Below are 20,257 nucleotides of genomic sequence, written 5' to 3' on the forward strand. Positions count from 1 at the left end.
ATGAGAAATATGATGGTGGTGATGTCTTCTCGGGGGATGACAGGAAGGCTGGAATCATTGGTCGTGGAAAAGTAAAATTGAAGTTGCAAAGTGGAAGGGTTAGAACATTTCTGAGTGTTCTACATATTCCTACATTGGCCAGAAATCTGATTTCTGTAAGCAAGTTGGATGATGCAGGTGTAAAAACAATGTTTGAGAAGGATACTTGCAAAATGGTTCGGGGAGCACTGGTATTGATGTGGGGAGTTCGGATTGGAAATCTGTAATAGCTGTAAGGTAGCACTGTTGTTGACAGGTGCAACAGCTCTGTGGTTCCTGAAAGTGGAGCAGAAAATCTAGTGGTCTCTGGAGAGAAGACCATGTTGTGGTATCAAAGGCTTGGACATATTGGAGAGAAAGGCCTTCGAATACTTCATGGTAAAGGTATGGTAGAAGGTATGAGTAATAGCTCTCTGGATTTTGATTTCTGTGAAAATTTGTATATGGGAAGCAGAATCGGGTGAGTTTCCCCTCTGGTAGTATGAGGGAGAAACATATATTAGAGCTTGTGCAGAATGATGTGTTTGGACCTGTGAAAGTTCCATCACTGGGTAAGTTTGTGTACTATGTATCATTTATAGATGACTTCTCAAGAAATACATGGATATATTTCCTTAAGAAGAAATCTGAAGTCTTTGACAAGTTTAAAGAATTTAAGGCTCTCATGGAAAATCAAACAAAGAAGAAGATAAAGGTGCTGAGGACAGATAATGGTGGAGAGTTTTGCAGCAAGGAATTTGAAGAATTCTGTAAGAAGTGTGGTATATCACGGTAGAAAACTACTCCATATACACCTCAGCAAAATGGAGTTGTAGAAAGAATGAACAAGACATTGATGGAAAGGGCAAGGAGCATGCTCAGTGGTGCCGGGTGAGGACAAGAATTCTGGGCAAAGGCAGTGGAGACAACATGTTACCTGGTCAACAGATCACCTTCATCAGCGTTGGAGGATAAAACTCCACAAGAGGTATGGACTGGTAAGAAACCCTCTCTTTCACATCTAAGGTAATTTGGATGTGATGCATATGTACATGTTCCAAAGGAGAAATGAACCAAGTTGGATAGTAAATCTAAAAAGTGCATCTTTATTGGGTATAAGGATGGTTCAAAGGGTTATAAGATTTGGAACCCAGTAACAAGGAAGGTTGTGTACAGCCGAGATGTGGTGTTCAAAGAGGTGAAAGATGTTATTAAACATGAAGTTCAACCAAAGGAACCTGAGAAGATAGAGTTTGAGCTAAAGGAGGAAGAATCAGACTCTACAGCAAAGGAGGAATCAAAAGATGAAGAGCCACAAACTCTGGGTGTGAGAAGATCAGTTCGAAAAAGAAGGTAGCCAGAAAGGTATAGTCCATCTGCTTTCTATTCAAATTTTGCTTTATTTATTACTGATGATAATCCCAAAACTGTGAAAGAAGCAGTAGATTCAAAGGATGGCAAACTTTGGAAAGAGGCCATGGTTGATGAAAAGGCATCTTTGCACAAAAATGAGGCTTGGGATCTGGTGGAGTTACCAGCTAGAAGGAAACCCATTGGCAGCAAATGGGTGTTCAAGAAGAAAACAAATGTAGAAGGAAAGGTGGAGAAATACAAAGCTCGATTAGTAGCAAAAGGTTATTCTCAGGTGTCGGGAATTGATTTTGGTGATATTTTTTCTCCTGTTTCCAAGGTAACTTCTATTAGATTACTTGTACCTGTTGCCACTGCTTTTTATTTTGAGGTAGAACAGATGGATGTGAAGACAGCATTTCTTCACAGGGATCTGGAATAGGAAATATACATGAAGCAACCTGAAGGCTTTGCGGTGAAGGGTAAGAAAGAATTGGTATGCAAATTAAAGAAGTCTATGTATGGGTTAAAACAATCACCAAGGATGTGGTATCAGAAATTTGATACATTTATACAGGGACTTGACTTCACCAGAAGCAAAGCAGATCACTGTGTGTATTTTAAATTAATTGGTGACGTGTTATTTATTTGGTCTTATATGTGGATGATATGTTGCTGGTTGGAAATGACAAAGAAATTATCCAGGATTTGAAGACCCAATTGTCCTCCAAATTTGACATGAAAGATCTTGGTGCTGCAAACTATATTTTGGGCATAGGAATTAAAAGAGATTGGGCAAAGAAGAAGCTCTGGTTAAAACAGAGAAAGTATGTCGAGACAATACTGTAGAGGTTTAATATGCAGGATAGTAAACCGGTGAAGGTTCCTATTCCTGTAGGTGTGAGGTTATCTGCTGAACAGTGTCCCAAGACACAAGAAGAGGAGGAGGACATGTCCCGTGTTCCATATGCAAGTGCAGTCGGTAGCCTGATGTATGCAATGGTCTATACTAGACTAGACATTGTACATGCAGTGGGAGCATTGAGCAGATTTATGTCAAAACCAAGGAAGGAGCATTGGACAGCAGTGAAGCGGGTTTTCAGGTATTTGCATGGCACTAGTGATTAAGGTTTGTGCTACCAAGGAAGACAAGGATTGGACAGTGTTGGGTATTCGTGGCTTTGTTGATGCAAACTGGGCTGGATATCTGGATCAGAGAAGATCTACAAGTGGGTATGTGTTTAACCTATTTGGAGGTGCAGTGAGTTGGATGAGTAAGAAACAATTTGTAGTGGCACTATTAACTACAGAGGCAGAATACATGGCAGCCACTCATGCAAGCAAGGAAGCAGTTTGGTTGTAGAGATTGTGTTCAAGTATGGGGTTAGTATAGGAAGCTATAAGGATAGACTGTGACAGCCAAAGTGCAATTTTCTTGGCAAAGAACCCCGCATATCATTCAAAGACAAAGCACATTGATGTTCAATATCACTTTGTGAGGGATATGATAGAAGACAAAAAGGTGTTGCTGGTAAAGGTGGACACTTTGAAGAATACTGCAGATGCATTGACAAAATCTATGAGCTCTGAGAAGTTCTCTTGTTATAGAGAAACAATGGGTGTTGCAGGACTGGATAGATGACTAAGCTCTCTTATGGCCCCCTGTGGAAAGAAAACAACAAGTGGGAGAATGTTGGGTTGTGTTATATTCTTTTCATGACTAGCCCACGTAGTTAACTAGGGGTTAGAGAGGGGGAGGTCACAGGGGGTTTGAGGGGTACCTGTAACCCCACTTTATGTGGTCTGGGGCAGTGGTTTTGGACCCTATGTTAGGTTGGGCGAACCCACCTATGGCTTTGTGCATGATTTTCGCACATGTTTTTTGGACGCGATGGTTTTCGGTCCATGGTTTTGGATGAGATGGTTTTCGGTCCATGGTATTGGATGCTTCGGCATGTATAAATATGTATTGTAACATTGAAAGGAACATAATGAAAAATCAAACTGATATTCCCGGTTTTGGGATCCAGGCAAAAATCTCTCTGTATATGTGTTTTATGTGTTATGCTCTCGCATTGTTTATTTTTTGTGTTTTAGAATTTGTATGCAGGTAATTTCTGTACGGGGTTAAAACCTACAGTAGGGGCTATGTTTGTGATTTGATCTGAAATATTTTGTGCACCTTGAATTTCAATGTCAGATTAGGATCATGAAACCTGAAATGACTTATCATTGAATGATATGATATTGGTTGGGCTAAATTTGATTATGTACACCTGTTCTATTCTTTAAATGTCATGATCTGGGTTTGTTTGAAGTCTGGAATTGCAGCGAAGTTATGAGTTAATATTTGCAGATCTATACGCTGGTTTGTCTCGGTAAAAGCATGTGTACACATAGGTTCTACTCTTCCAAGTAGCGTATACAAAAGAAAATCCTATTCTTCAGATTTGACTGATCTATCTGATCAGTTCTGTTGTTTTACTGTTGTTTGTTAATGAAGTCTTCTTAGATATGAATGTAAAACTAAATGCATAAGGAGTTTGATATCTGATTAATTGATTGTATAAGTGAGAAGGGTGATCTCTCCTACTGCCTGTGTAAAGCTCTGTAAATTGACAGTAGATGTTCAATATATTGCAGGTTGGTACAAACTTGATTTAGAGGTTTTATGTTTCAGTAGTTTTGAAGGTATACGCACGTTTGATTAAAGGAAGTAGTGTATACACGCAGGTTGGGTTCAGTAAAGTAGCGTATACATTATGATGCATAATTTTTGAGGTTGCAACTATTTCTAAATGATGATGCAGGTTTCTAGATTCAGCACAGTGTTATGTTATCACTGATCTGATTGTTTAGATTAACTGAATGATGGTTGATGCAGTTTAAGTTTCAACGTTTCTAATGAGTCCAGTATGAAAATTTGATTAAACGAGGCCTTCATGTGTATTTTTGTGTAGCAAGAGCATCCAATCTGAAAATTTATGAAACATGATACCTGGAGGAAGAGAGAAGGTCGTAGCTTTTTGGAGATCAATGCCTACGTACTAGTAAATACATTGGCTAGTACAAGAGCTAGGGGGTTGTAGCTCCCTTCCAGTAGAAGCTGGAAAAAGAGAGAAAGTTGTAGCCTTCTGCAGGTGGGTGCCTGCGTATTAGCATGAGTTTGTACCAGTACAAGATTGTAAACATATTTTCTTATTATTAAAAAAAGATAGAGATGACAGCAACAGGTAGTTTTCACCCACATTGGGTTTCCACCTTAAATCTTGGTGTTCATGTGTGTTTCTTATGTGTGATAGTTTATTCTGTTTTTACTGCACTGTTTAATAATTTACTGATGCACTGGTTAAAGATCAACACATGATAAATTAACTAAATCACAAGTTATCTATGTATATGTTGGTTTCTCTAATCACAGTAGCATCTACATGCTAGTTCACTTCACATAAGTAGCGTATATAAATCTATTTGGGAAAAGAAAAAGTATTGATCTGAGAATACTTACTCACCCCCCCCCTCTTAATATTATTTCCAACAAAAATAAGAGTTTTGAATTTTGGAGGGAAAAGAACAAAACTACTTTTTTTACTTGTATTTTTGGCTTATCTCGTTATCAATCTATCTAAATTTCAAGTGTAGACACTTGTTGGATGTGGAATTAAATTCCACATCCAACAAGTACCCATTATGCATACTTTTAATTGTAGATTTTAACTCCGTACAAAAATTACCTGCATACGAATTCTAAAAATTAGAAAATAAACAAAGGCGAGAGGATAACACATAAAACAAATATACACAGAGATTTTCACCTGGATCCCAAAACTGGGACTACCAGATTGATTTTTCATTCTATTCCTTTCAATTTTACAATACATATATATACATGTCGAACCATCCATAAACCCCAATCCATTAACCATGGATTAGAACATAACCATAGTTCTCTTGACTAGATCTACAAAATACCATGGACCGAAAACCATCGCGCCCAAAACCATGTGCGAAAACCATGCACAAAACCATAGGTAGGTTCGCCCACCTAATATAAGATCCAAAAAAAAGTTTCCCCAGTCATTGCCCCAGACCCCATAGAGGGGACCTACCACCCCCCTCTAACCCCCCAGCTTAACTACTAGTGCTAGTCGTGGAAAGAATATAACATAACCCAACAATCTCCCACTTGTTGTTTTCTTTCCAAAGGGGGCCACAAGAGAGCTTAGTTATTTATCCAACCCTGCAACGCCCATTTCTTCTCTACACCAAGAGAAATTCTCAGAGTTCACAGATTTTGTCAATGCATCTATAGTATTCTTCAGAGTGTCCACCTTTACCAACAACACCTTTTTGTATTCTATCATATCCCTCACAAAGTGATGCTCAACATCAATGTGCTTTGTCTTTGAATGGTAAGTAGGGTTCTTTGCCAAGAAAATTGCACTTTGGCTATCACAGTTTATCCTTATAGCTCCCTATACTAACCCCACACTTGAACACAATCTTTGCAACCAAACTGATTCCTTGCTTGCATGAGTGGCTGCCATGTATTATGCCTCTGTAGTTGATAATGCCACTACAAATTGTTTCTTACTCATCCAACTGACAGCACCTCCAAATAGGTTAAACACATACCCACTTGTATATCTTCTCTGATCTAGATCTCCAGCCTAGTCTACATCAACAAAGCCACGTATATCAAAAACTCTATCCAATATTGGTCTTCCTTGGTATCACAAAGCATAATCACTAGTGCCACGCAAATCCCTGAAAACCCGCTTCACTGCTCCCCAATTCTCCTTCCCTAGTTTTGACATAAAACTGCTTAATACTCCCACTGCATGTGCAATGTCTAGTCTAGTACAGACCATCACATACATCAGGCTACCAACTGCACTTGCATATGGAACACAGGACATGTCCTCTTCCACTTCTTGTGTCTTGGGACACTGTTCAACAAATAACTTTACACCTACAGGAATAGGAACCTTCACTGGTTTACTATCCTACATATTAAACCTTTGTAGTATTGTCTCGACATACTTCCTCTAGTTTAACCAGAGCTTCCTCTTTACCCAATCTATTTTAATTTCCATTCCCAAAATATAGTTTGCAGCACCAATACCTTTCATGTCGAATTTGGATGATAGTTGGGTCTTCAAATCTTGGATAATTTCTTTGTCATTTCCAACAAGCAACATATCATCCACATACAAGACAAGATAAATAACACAATCACCAATTAATTTAAAATACACGCAGTGATTTGCTTTGCTTCATGTAAATCTCTTCTTCCAAATCCCCGTGAAGAAATGTTGTCTTCACATCCATCTGTTCTACCTCAAAATCAAAAGCAGCAACAACAAATAAAAGTAATCTAATAGAAGCTACCTTGGCAACAAGAGAAAAAATATCACCAAAATCAATTCCCGGCACCTGGGAATAACCTTTTTCTACCAACCGAGCTTTGTATTTCTCCACCTTTCCTTCTGCATTCATCTTCTTCTTGAACACCCATTTGCTTCCAATGGGTTTCCTTCCAGCTGGCAACTCCACCAGATCCCAAGCCTCATTTTTGTGCAAAGATGCCATTTCATCAACCATGGCCTCTTTCTAGAGTTTTCTATCCTCTGAATCTACTGCTTCCTTCAAAGTTCTAGGATCATCATCAGTGATAGATAAATCAAAATTTGAATAGAAATCAGATGGACTATACCTTTCTGAATGTCTTCTTTCTCGAACTGATCTTCTCACAACCGGAGTTTGTGGCTCTTCATATTTTGAATCCTCTTCTCCTGTAGAGTCTAATTCTTCCTCCTTAAGCTCAAAATCTATCTTCTTAGGTTCCTTTGGTTGGACTTCATATTTAATAACATCTTTCACCTCTCTAAACACCACATCTCAATTGTACACAACCTTCCTTGTTACTGGGTTCCAAAGCTTATAACCCTTTAAACCATCCTTATACCTAATAAAGATGCACTTTTCAGATTTACTATCCAACTTTGTTCTTTTCTCGTTTAGAACATGTACATATGCATCACATCCAAATACCCTCAGATGTAAAAAAGAAGGTTTCTTACCAGACCATACTTCTTGTGGAGTCTTATCCTCCAATGCTAATGAAGGTGATTTGTTGACTAGGTAACATGCAGTCTCGACCGCCTCTACCTATAATTCCTGTCCTAACCCGACACCACTGAGCATGCTTCTTGCACTTTCCATCAACGTCTTGTTCATTCTTTCTGCAACTCCATTTTGCTAAGGTGTGTATGGAGTAGTCTTCTGTCGTGCTATACCACACTTCTTACAGAACTCTTCAAATTCCTTCTTGCAAAAATCTCCACCGTTATCTGTCCTTAGCACCTTTATCTTCTTCTCTATCTGGTTTTCCACCAGAGCCTTAAATTCTTTAAACGTATCAAAGACTTCAGATTTCTTCTTGAGGGAATATATCCATGTATTCCTTGAGACTTCATCTATAAATGATACATAGTACACAGACTTACCCAGTGATGGAACCTTCACATGTCCAAACACATCAATGTGCAAAATCTCTAATATATGTTTCACCCTCTTACCACCAAAGGGGAAACTCACCCGATTCTACTTCTCATATACACAATATTCACAAAAATCAAAATCCAGAGAGCTATTAATCATACCTTCTACCAGGAATATGCAGAACACCCAGAAGTGATCTAATCCTTCCACCTTGCAACTTCAAATTTACTTTTCCACGACTAATGATTCTAGCCTTCCTATCATCCCCTAAGAAGACATCACAACCATCATATTTCTCATACTCACAGAACCACTCTCTATGGGGAATGAAGTGAAAGGATGAAGCTGAGTCAATCAGCCATGCCTCATGATCTACATGTGCACTTGAAGAAGAAGCCAAGTACACATCCCCACCTTCATCTGAGGTGGTTTTCACCTCTGCAGAAGGAGCATCATTAGATCCCTTTCCTTTGTCATGATATTTAGATTTACAGTCCCTTTTGTAGTGCCCTTCCTCTCCGCATTTCCAACACACCTTTACAAATTTTCCTGGAGATTTAGATCTTCCTCTAGATTTAAATCTCCCACTCAAGGACTTATTTCTATTTCTATTTTGGGACCGACCTCGTACAAACAAGGCATCACCATTCTGGCTCTCCATATTTTTCCGTCTCATCTCCTCCGTCAGAAAGGATGAGACTATTTCATCAAACTGCAAGGCAATTGCATTACTACCTATTGAAATAACGAGACTATCCCATGAATCTAGTAGAGAACACTACAAACTAATGCACTTATCTTCATCTAAAATTTTAATATCAATAGACAATAACTAGCTTATCACAGTATTAAATGCATTCATAAGCTCTGTCACTGAGTCTCCATCTTTCATCCTCAGTTTATATAGCTTTTTCCATAGGAACAGTTTATTCACTAGAGACTTAGATTGGCACAAATTCCCTAACTTGTCCCACAAATCCTTCGTCGTAGCTTCCCCTGATACATTCAGCAATACTAAATCTGAGACACACAATTGTATTGTGCTATTTTCCTTCTGATCCAACTTCTTCCATTATTCATCGGACACTCCTATTAGTTTAGTACTTGGCTCTACTGTGATCCACTGATATTTATCCACCAACAGATCCTCCATTTTGAGTTTCCACAACTCAAAACTCTGACCATTAAATTTCTCAATCTCTATCTTTCCACTATTCGCCATCTTCTTTCACCACCAGAATCAATCCTGCAGATCTCCTATTGAATAGGGTCTACCACAGGCCCGAGCAAAATCCCTCAGCAACAAAGGCATCCCCTTGAAGCCAAAACAACTCCGATACCAAATGTAGGTTTTAACCCCATACAGAAATTACCTGCATACGAATTCTAAAAAATAGAAAATAAACAAAGGCGAGAGCTTAACACATAAAAAAAATATACACAGAGATTTTCCCCTGGATCCAAAAACTGGGACTACCAGATTGATTTTTCATTTTGTTCCTTTCAATGTTACAATACATATATATATATATATATATACATGTTGAAGCATCCATAAACCCTAATCCATTAACCCTGGATTATAACATAATCGTAGTTCCCTTGACTAGATCTACAAAATACCATGGACTGAAAACCATCGCACCCAAAGCATGTGCGAAAACCATGCACAAAACCATAGGTATGTCCGCTGCCCCGGACCCCGTAGAGGGAGGCCCCCTCAAACCCCCCATGACCCCCTCGTTGTGCATCGGCACAACGAAGTGGGGGCTCCACCCCCCCTCTAACACCCCAGCTTAACTACTAGGACTAGTCATGGAAAGAATATAACACAACCCAATATTAAGAAGACCCACATTGATAAAAATTAGAGATACATTAAAAAACGTCTTAAACACACTTTTTTAATGTATCTTCAATTTTTGTCAATGTGGGTATTCTCAAAAGTATTCCTAATGCATATTCGTTGGATGTGGAATTTGATTCCGCATCCAATGAGTGTCTACACTTGAAATTTGGGTAAGTCTATAAGGAGATAAACTAAAACTACAAGGAAAAAAAGTGGTTTTTCTTATTTTCCCTCCAGAATATTTACATGTACCTCTTTTTAAATTTAAATAATTTTGATTGGTTTACATATTATGACATGGAAATTACGTGAAAATTTCATGGGCACTTTTAGGGTGAAATTTCCTCTAATGAGTGTATGACTGGGTATATGTTGTTATATGTCACTTACATGTATCATTTTGTATGCTTGGTTACATTCTCATATGTTTGGTTACATTCTTGTATGCTTGGTTACATGTATCATTCTTGCAGGTTGGTTACCAATATTGTTTGTTTATGTTTGATTACATGTGTTTATGCATGTATGTGGTTGGTTACACATTGATTATGCATGTTAATGTTTACATATGATCAAGTGCACAGTGATGTCATGGTTGTTGTCATGCATGAGATCAGGGTATGAGTTGTTCATAAGGTCATGCATTGATGATTGGACCCTAGATAGAATAATGGTTGCATGGTTATATTCTTAGGTGTTATGTTTCTATATGTTGTCATGATTATGTTGTACATGTATCAGGCTGATTTGTTGATCTTATAGACAAGGTATCCTCCCCAAGCTATACTAAGGTACATTGCTTTATTTTGATTTGGTTTAGCTCACATGATATACCTTGCAGGAAGAAATATAAAATGGCTAGCAAGATGGTAGACTATAAAGACTCTCCTTATGAATTAGAAGAGAAGTATGGTGTTGGGAACTCGTCCAATTTGGAAGATACACTGAGAAGCTTAAACAAATAAATAAATAGTTGTAAGGAAGATAATGGCATAATCATGTAGGCAAAGGAGAAACAAGCAGAGGTAAATGAAATGATACTTCGGAGTTTTTAGATTTGCAGCAACAGGGACCACGTCAAATCAACTATGAGTATGAGGACCAAACTAATGGGGCATTCAATAGTAGGTCACATGGTGGTCACATGTCAGATAGAGATGACACAGTAAAAGATGGCAGATTGTTGGACACTCTGGATAGGAGGAGGGATAGACACAAGTACTATTCTAGTTATGATTTAGATAGGCACTATGATCATCATCGTTATCATCCTTATAAGAGGAGTGATAGGGGATACTTTCCAGGTGAGTTTAAGAAAGAAAATTCACGTACTTTTGATGGAGAGATGAAGAAACCACAAGATGAAAATGCATGGTTACTTGGCATGATAAAGTTATTCAGGTTGCATGACTATTCAAAGAACATGAAAATCAGAGCAGCTACATTTAGTCACAAAGGTAAATCTAACATTTGGTGGGAAGATGTGAAGAATGCCATATGTATTCATGAGGAAGACTTGAATTGGAGTGAGTTTGAGTGCTATTCAAGAAGAAGTACCAGGTGGGATCAATAACAGATGAGGAGTACACTAGAAGGTTCTTAGAGCTACTATGGTATGTGCCTTATCTCACAGAGGAAAAGGCCAAGAATCAAGGTGGTAGGCCTCAGATATATAGTGCATGATCCAAATTTAAATAGGAACGCAACAAATTACAGAGATAACCATAAACAAATAGATGCAGCGGAAATAGTACTTCATTTCATTAATGTAAAATACTGAAATATGCTTACAAATAGTAATGGAAATAAACTAGCTAGGGCGATGGTAACTTATCTCTGAGAAGAGATGTAGTGGCTACATGCCTCTAAACTATGTTACAATGAGACTCGAAGGCCTATTTATTGTTGAGAAACAATGGAAAACCCTAAACATCCAAAAACCTAACCCTAGAAGATGAAACACCAAACTGTGGGCCTCATTTGGGTAAATTGGTACATCAACTTCCCAGGGTTGTAACTTTGGCATATGATCTTCGTTTGATGCGCACAATATCTCGTTTGAAATATGGATCAATGTTGCTCCTGGTTTTTCCAAAAAACGTCGTATAGGACCTCAAAACGGCTCCAAAAGTTTAGGACCCGAAAAATTGCTAAAAATAGTAAATTGTGCTATAATTAAGGAAACTGAAAAGCTGAAAGAAACAATGGTGGGGGTCCAAGTGGACTTGGCAGGTGGCCACCAATATCCACCTAGATCATTCCTCCCCCCTTAGGAAGCAATGGTCCCCATTGCGTTGAGTTCCTCCATGAGATGAGGAAACTTCTGTTGAACTTGGTCCCTGGTGAGCCACTTGCCTTGGTGAAGGAGCTGGCTTGCTTTGAAAATTCAATACAGTTGGATATTCTATTGGTGAGTGTGTTTGATCTGTGTGTCCATGATTCGATCAGTTGCAACTTGTTCCATGCAATCTAGATTTAACTCTGTGGCTGTGAGTTGTTCTGCAATGTCGGATGTGTTTAGTAATGGTGGAAAGTATGGCTGAAGGTGGTCCACATTGAACACTGGGTGTAGGCCAAAGAATGGGGGAATGCTGAGCTCAAATGCATTGTCTCCCACAGCCTTGGTAATGGTGTAAGGACCATATCGAAGTGGTCTGAGTTTCTGATAGGCTCCGGTAAGGCATTCCTTTTGCAAATGCAACCAGACTTTGTCGCCCACCTGAAACTTATGTGGCACCCAATGTTGATCATGTCGCAGCTTGTACTTGGCATTTGATTTCTCCAGAATGTCATGGACCTGCTGGCGAATATGTTGGATGTGCTCAATGAAGCTGGTAACCTTATCTGTTGCAGACTAGACATGAGCTGAATTTGTGTGAGTAGCTGCAAATGGCATGGCCACATCAATGGGACATACTGGCTAGAATCCCAAGCCCACCTGAAAAGGGTCGTGGCTAGTCGAGTTGTGAAGAGCCCAATTGTAGCTGTGCTGAAAATAGGGGAGGCTCTCGTCCCATGTGTGTGGATGCTTTGAGTTGTACATGCGCAGGATGTGTATGATCATCCTGTTGACAACCTCTGTCTGGCCATCAGTTTGAGGACGGAAGGTTGTGGACTTAGTGAGTTTGGTGTCTAGCATTGACCAAAGATTGGACCAAAATGTACTAAGGAACCTACTGTCCTGATCTGAGATGATACACTATGGGATCCCAAAGTGTACCCACACTAGTTCAAAGAAGAGTTTAGCAGTGGCTTCTACTATATTCTTCTTGCAACTCTCCATAATGGTCATCTTCGAGAACTTGTCGACGACCACAAAAACACAGTCGTTTCCATGCTTAGTGGAAGGAAGGCCTGACATGTAATACAAGGAGATGGATTCCCAAGGTCAACTAGGGGTAGGCAGCGGGGTATAGAGGTCTTACTTCTTGATGGTCGGTTTAGCAATGGTGCAAGCAGTGCATGATCTGATGTACTTCCCAACAACCTGTCGAAGATTCAACCAATAGAAATACTTCTGCAGTACTGCCACCATTTTCCCGACCTCAAAATGCCCAACAACCCAACTGTAGTGTGCTTCCCAAATCATCTTGGCATGCTTGCTTGAAGGAACACAAAGGTGACTCAAGTGGCATAATAAGGCATCCTGGAGGTGAAAATCTGCAACATGCTGACCCTCCAAGAGTGTCTGGTATGTGTGGCCGAATTCTGGGTCACTTTTGTAGAGAAGTGGCCAATCAGAAGTCTCATTCCCACAAGAGTTGAGCATGGTGGTTAATGCCATGATCGGTGATCGACTGAGGCAATCTGAAACATTATTAGTGCTGCCCTTCTTATACCTGATATTCAAATGGAACTGTTACAAGTATGTGGACCACTTCTGATGGCGATCATTCTGCAATTTCCCTTGGGTCTGTATGAACTATAGGGGTCGGTGGTCTATGTGGATGACTGTTTCCTTCCCCAAAATGTAATGCTTCCATTGTCGGCAGGCCTGCACAATGGAATACATCTCTTTGTCATAAGTGGGATACTTCCGAACTGTGTCTGAAAGTATCTCACTGTGATATGCCACTGGATGCCCATGTTGAGTAAGGACTTCCCCAATAGCATAGTCAGAGGCATCTGTCTCGACCTCAAATGGTTGTTGCAAGTCTGGTAATGCGAGCACTAGTGCCATGCAAAGGCAATCTTTCAACTCTGTGAATGCTTTCTGTTGAGATTCAAACCAAAAGAATTTTTCTTTCACTCCTCCCTTGGTGACTTGACTCAAGGGCCAAGTGATATGAGAAAATCCCAACATGAACCTGCAGTAGAAGTTTCGAAGACCTAGAAAGCTGCGAAGCTCTGTCAGAGTGGTTAGAGATGGATAATCCAAAATGACTTAGATCTTAGCTGGATCTACATGCACCCCCTGTTCATCAATAATGTATCCCAGATACTGAACCAGGGTCATGCCAAAAGTGTATTTCTCCAAATTGGCACATAACTTGTGTTTCTGTAGTGTTTGGAGAACTTATCGGATGTGGTGGAGGTGCTCTTCCCAACTCTGGCTGAAGATCAAGATGTCATCCAAGTATACCACTACAAATGAGTTGGTGAATGGCCACAAGATGTCATCCATTAGCCTCATGAAGGTTGCAGGAGCATTTGTCAATTCGAAAGGCATAACCAACCATTTGAAAAGGCCCTCCTTGGCTTTGAAGGCAGTGTTCCATACATTGGAGGGTTCGATTGGTACCTAATGATATCATAACTTGAAATAAATCTTGCTAAAATATTTTCCCCCCTTCAGTTGGTCCATGAGGCCATCAATCTATGGGATCGGGTACCTATTACGAACAGTGATCGTGTTCAGAGCCCGATAGTCAATACAAAGTCTCCAAGTCCCATCCTTCTTCTATACAAACACAATCGGGCTCCCACAGGGTGATGAACTCGGACAGATGTGACCTTTCTGCAACAACTCCTAAATCTGCCTCTTTATTTCATTGTTCTCCAGAATGGAGTGCCGATAGATTGTTCCATTGGGCAGCAGCGCACCTGGGGCCAGATCGAGGGAGTGCTTGACTTGACAGTGCAGAGGAACCCCTACGGGGGAGGTAAAGATGTCCTCGTACTCCTCCACGACCTTGTCCATCTGTAGTTGTCATGTGGAGGGGCCCTATCTGGAGGTCATGGCCACCGTCTTCTTATTTCCTTGAGGGCATATCATCAAGAAAAAAAAATTCCCGGGTTTTGAAATGAGCTTACTGCATTGTTTTGTAGTAACCAAAGAGATGGCGGTAGGCGGTGCTACCTCTGGTATCCTGTACAACTTATTTCCCAACGTAACAATAATAGCATGGGGCCTTGATTCATACATAGCATGTCGCTTCCACAAGTATGGTTGTCCTAATAATACATCACAAACTTCAAGGGGAGCAATGTCACACAATACCTCATCCATGAAGGTCTTGATGTTGTATGGAAGGTGACACTTCTGGCTCACGCGAAGATACCGTCCTTGGTGAAGCCACCTGATGGTGTACGGTTGTGGATGTGCTATGCTCAGTAAGCCTAGCTGCTTCACGACCTCTGCTGAAATGAGGTTCTTTTTGCTCTTGCTATTGACAATGAACTATAGAGGGGAGCCCTTTACCCACATCTAGGAGTGGAAGAGATGCTCCTCCTCCTCTGGATCTTCGGGTTCCTCCTTCTATATCTTCATGGTGGCAACAGTCGTGTTGGGCTCCACCTCGATAATCTGCTTCCCGTTGTCATTCCCCTTATCAGGTTCTAACTCAGAGTCGGAACATGCATCTAATTCTGAAACCTTTAGCTCGGCCACCAATGACTACTTGGCTCGACACTCACTTGTGTTGTGAGTGGAGCTCTTATGGAACTCACACCACTTTCTCGTGTCCTTTTTTGGCTTCACGGCGTTGTTCTTTGCTTGCAGCTTTGGTGGGTTGTCTTGGGCCGTCCCGCTTTGGCTTTGTCCTTTGTTCTACGATTTGGGGGCACCTTTCCCTTGCTTTGAATACGTAGATCCAAAGTCTCGCTTCTTCTGTTTAAAATTTTGCTCGACCTTGACGACATATCGGTATGTCGTGCCGAGCAAGGGGATGTTCGGGAATTATATTTCTTCCTCGATGTACTTGTGTAGTGATCCAGGTGGCTCCAAAAAGACACACAGGACAAAGATGGCTCAAAAATCAAAGTGTTTGGATTATGCTCGAAACAGGTTCATGTTAAGTATCTCATCGTCGTGATCACGGAGGTGTGAATGGCTCGTCAAACCAAGCTCGTATGTGAAAGATAGAGCTCTTCAAAGTTTGACATGATAGGGGAAAAGTGGGGCCCACAGTGTGCCACATGGCATCCCAATAAGCAGGTGGGACCCACATGGTAGCTCATCAGCCATTGACACTTGGCGTTCTTTCATTTGTCTCCTAAACTTGCATAAGAGACAAAAATCATGGAAAATGGTTATTAAATAACCATATAACGAAATATGTTTCAATATATAGTTATTAAAAATAACTATATAAGACAATCAAACACATGGTTGGGATCGGTGGCAACAACCCCCACCGAACCCTTTAAAACAACCTTATCACAATCGCAATATATATATATATATATATATATATATATATATATAGGGTCGGTGGCCATAACCCCTGCCGAACCCTCTAAACCCTCTGCCGCATGTTATGCCATATATATATATATATATATATATATATATATATATATATATATATATATATATAGATATATATATATATATATATATATATATATATATATTGTTGTATTATTTGGGACGGGCGGGCCACCGGTGGTGGACCCAACCCACACCCCATCACCCCGACCTATTGTATCGCGCCGATACATATATATCGGTGCAACCACCGTCATCGCACCGATACATGTGCCAACAATAATGTCGATCGCTGATATAATCACCGATTTCAAAGGCCGATCGCTAATATTTAGAAAGAGTCGATATTTAAGGTGCTGACAGTAGTTAAGGGTGCCTAATGTTAGTGCGAGGTTATATCAATGCGGTTTTATAAAATATATATATGGAGGGGTAGGATTTGATCCCCCAACCTCTCTTCAATGGCTTCTATTATTTTCCATTACGCCAAACTGCCTACCTTGGTGAATCCGCCCAAGGTTTTTCTATTTAAACTCAGTATCTTTACCTCTGCACAGAGTTCGAGGAGGAGAGAGACTGTAGGCATGTATTTCAAGGCAGAAGGCAAATTAATTAATATTTTAATGCAGGAACCATGAATTTTGCAAGAAGGCAAAATTTTCACTTTGTCAGAATTTGACAAATTTTATATGTTTTTTACACCTCTCATCGCCACAAACACAATGGTGGTGTTTGTTTCTTCATCAGAGGTCTACATTTTCCAGTCATTTCCAAAATGCACATGGAACCATGATTTTAGCAAAAATAAGGAGCGGAACCATAAGCCATGAATTTTTCCCAAGGAGGTAAAATTTTGACAATTTAGAATATAGTCAAGTTTATACTTGTTTTTCATGGTTTTCCATGGGGATTGCAATGGCAAGATCAGAATCACCATCTAATTTGTAGATTTGCAGTCCATCGATGGAGCAGAATCTTTGAGGAATCCTGGGGGAATCTAAGAGATTCCTTGAGCCTAGAATTCTCAACTTATAAAAATTCGGATTTTGGATAGTCGATTCAGCACTACTCAATGCCACAAATCTGATGGTGTCTTCAGATTTATTATTCTCTCATTTCTTATTCTAGTTACTTTTCTAAGTGCCAGTGCAAATGTCCACATTCTTGTGCGAGCAGCCATTTTCATGAGATTAATGCCTTGAGAGCAATGGTCCGAGCAGCGTCAGCAGTGTGACATCCACATCTTCAAATGGCCCTTGGTTGTGAGGTATATGATGTGTCCATGTACTTCTTCTTTCTACATTATGTTTCATAGATCCTTGATTGATGTTGATGCAGGATCTTGTTTATGACATGTTGTCATGATTCCTTGCTTGATTTCATGTAGAATCTTTTATGTGTTGTACTTATTGTCATAACTCTTCATGTTATGTTTTGAGATCCCTTTTGTGCCATGTGGCGGGATGCTCACCATGCATGTTTTTGTGTCATACTGATAGGAATCTTTTGATTGAGAATTCCAGTAGTGGAATATCTCTTAGAGCCACTCCTGCATGAGGGCATTTTTACTTGTATGATCACGACATCATCTCTATGTACATCACTTCTATTGACAGCACTTAATGCAGTGGCCTACACCATCTTGACACCGGGGCTCAGAGACGCAGTCCCTCCTGGACAAACTCCGTTATGAACGCTTATGTTTTCATGTGTTGATGATTGACATGTTCCTCTTCTTTATAGCATGCAGATGTATTCATTAATGTTCTTTTAAAAAAGCAATTTAACACATAACAAAAGTAAAAGGTATTGGAAGGGTCCTTCTTCACACCCGGACCTGGATCAAGTGGCATCAGAGCGGTCTTTGCATTGATGTGATTTGCAGCATGAACAATGGAACCTGTAGTGACAGACAATGAAAGAGCGATGTACGAGACCATGGTCAACATTTCCAAGAAAGTGGAAATCATGTATGAAACTCTACAGAAAGAGACAGAGGAAAAGGAGCGATTGTAGCTTCAATTAAAAGCCACAGAAGAGGCCATGGAGGAACTAAAGCAAAACAAAAATAATCTTCAAACAGAGAATGATGAATTGAAGATGCGCTTACATGAAGAGAAAGAGGAAAAACAAAGTTTTCTATGACAACTGCAAGCAAAGGACGAGGCCTTGGAAAAGCTGCAGCGTAACCCATGTGAGGTAAAAAGTAGTTCTCCATCTTCATGTATGTTTCCTGATGATGATTTTGCTGTGTTTGAAAATCACGCCACAGGAATCAGCTCCAAATCGTTAAAGAGAATGGGGTATGAAGGAAAAGGCTTGGGCGTTAATGGCCAAGGCATTGTCAATCCCATCAAAGTAGAGGAATTACCCCGTCAAGCAAGACTTGGGTATGTCAGGAAAGAAGTTGGGGAATGTGCTGAAATAGTTAGCGAACCACTAACAATGGATGATGAAAAGCCATCATCAGATCTTTCCAAATCGAAAGAAGGTAAAATATTTTGATTTCCTTTCGATTTCATCTTCTTATAGTATGATGTCTATTGGAGATTTGGAGATCCCAATTACAGGAACAAACATGAGGCTCCTTACAAGGATGAGGCATGAGGAGAAAGAAGAACTTGGTGCTAATAACCAAGGCATCACTCAACCTTTGGAGGTTGTGCATGAACATCGATTTTCAGGCTTGAGATACACTAAGGGAGAGTGCTCAAAGGTGTCATATTCGTCTGAGACATCGTCGAGGAAAGAGAATGATGGGAAAACAGCCCCATCATCCCATGGTAGTTTCCATTGCAGGAAGAGAGCTTAGGCAAGCTCTCATCGCCATACTGACATCAGAAACAGCAAAGGAAGGTATAACCATTTTCAATCTTCGAATGTTCATTTTGATTATGATCATGTTATTAATAATGAATGAAGATCAAGGCATCGAAAAACATGTACTTTTTGTGGTTTACCTAACCATACCTTTTCCAAGTGTTGGAAAAGAATGGTAGCACTCATGAGGCGTGAAAGACCCTCTCAACAGCATGAAAAGAAACAGGTTAAGCAGATATGGAGGAAGAAAGCCTACTGCAGTCATTGCGATAGAAATGGCCATCAAAGAGCCACTTATTGGAAGATCCATCCAGAGCAGCGCCTTAGAGACAAAGCATCGGTGCATGGACCAGGAAGAGCAGTTGTTCGACAAGCAAAACCACTTCAAGGAGGTGACCCATTCACATTGATAAGTGAAAAATGGTTTTTTTTGACATATTGTCGTTTCATGGTCATTCTTTTGTAAATCATTTGTTGCATTTTAAAGTGTAAAATTGATGATGTGTTTCCATCACTTGGTCAGCAACAATGATGTCTGGTCATGTTTTAAGTCGTATTTTGAGCTGCATGTTAAAGCTCTGAAAGTGATGTTATGTTTCCATCACTTGTCAAAACAATAACGATTGGCCTTATGTATGTAAATCATGTGTTGTAGTGATGAGGTGTTTTCCATCACCTTTTGAAGCAACCATGATATGTTGGCCTTGTTGTCATAGCTGGGGTATTTCGTCCATCTTGTTGTAAACTTGACCACCGAGTATGTGTTATAAACTCATGGCAAGTGTGGGACGTTTGGGTCTTTAGTTGGTCATGTCATCCAAAGAATGTAATTTGCAAAACAATGTACTACAGGTGGCAGAAGTAGCAGGTGTCGGCTCGTCACTTAAGGCTTCGAAGAACAAAGGTGAAGGAGATGGAAGCGAGACCTTTTTAGGATGCTTGTGATGCAGACAGGGTACAGAGAAAGTTTCAGATTATTTTTCATGCTTTTGGAGGACCAAAAGCTCCTCAGTGGGGAGGATTGATCCAAGTGGCTCTAGAAAGAGACATAGGACAAAGATGGTTCA

Source organism: Pinus tabuliformis, chromosome 2_1 (assembly GCF_031772625.1).
Source record: "Pinus tabuliformis cultivar Carrire ecotype Pingquan chromosome 2_1, CPIR1, whole genome shotgun sequence".
In the NCBI taxonomy this organism is placed as follows: domain Eukaryota; kingdom Viridiplantae; phylum Streptophyta; class Pinopsida; order Pinales; family Pinaceae; genus Pinus; species Pinus tabuliformis.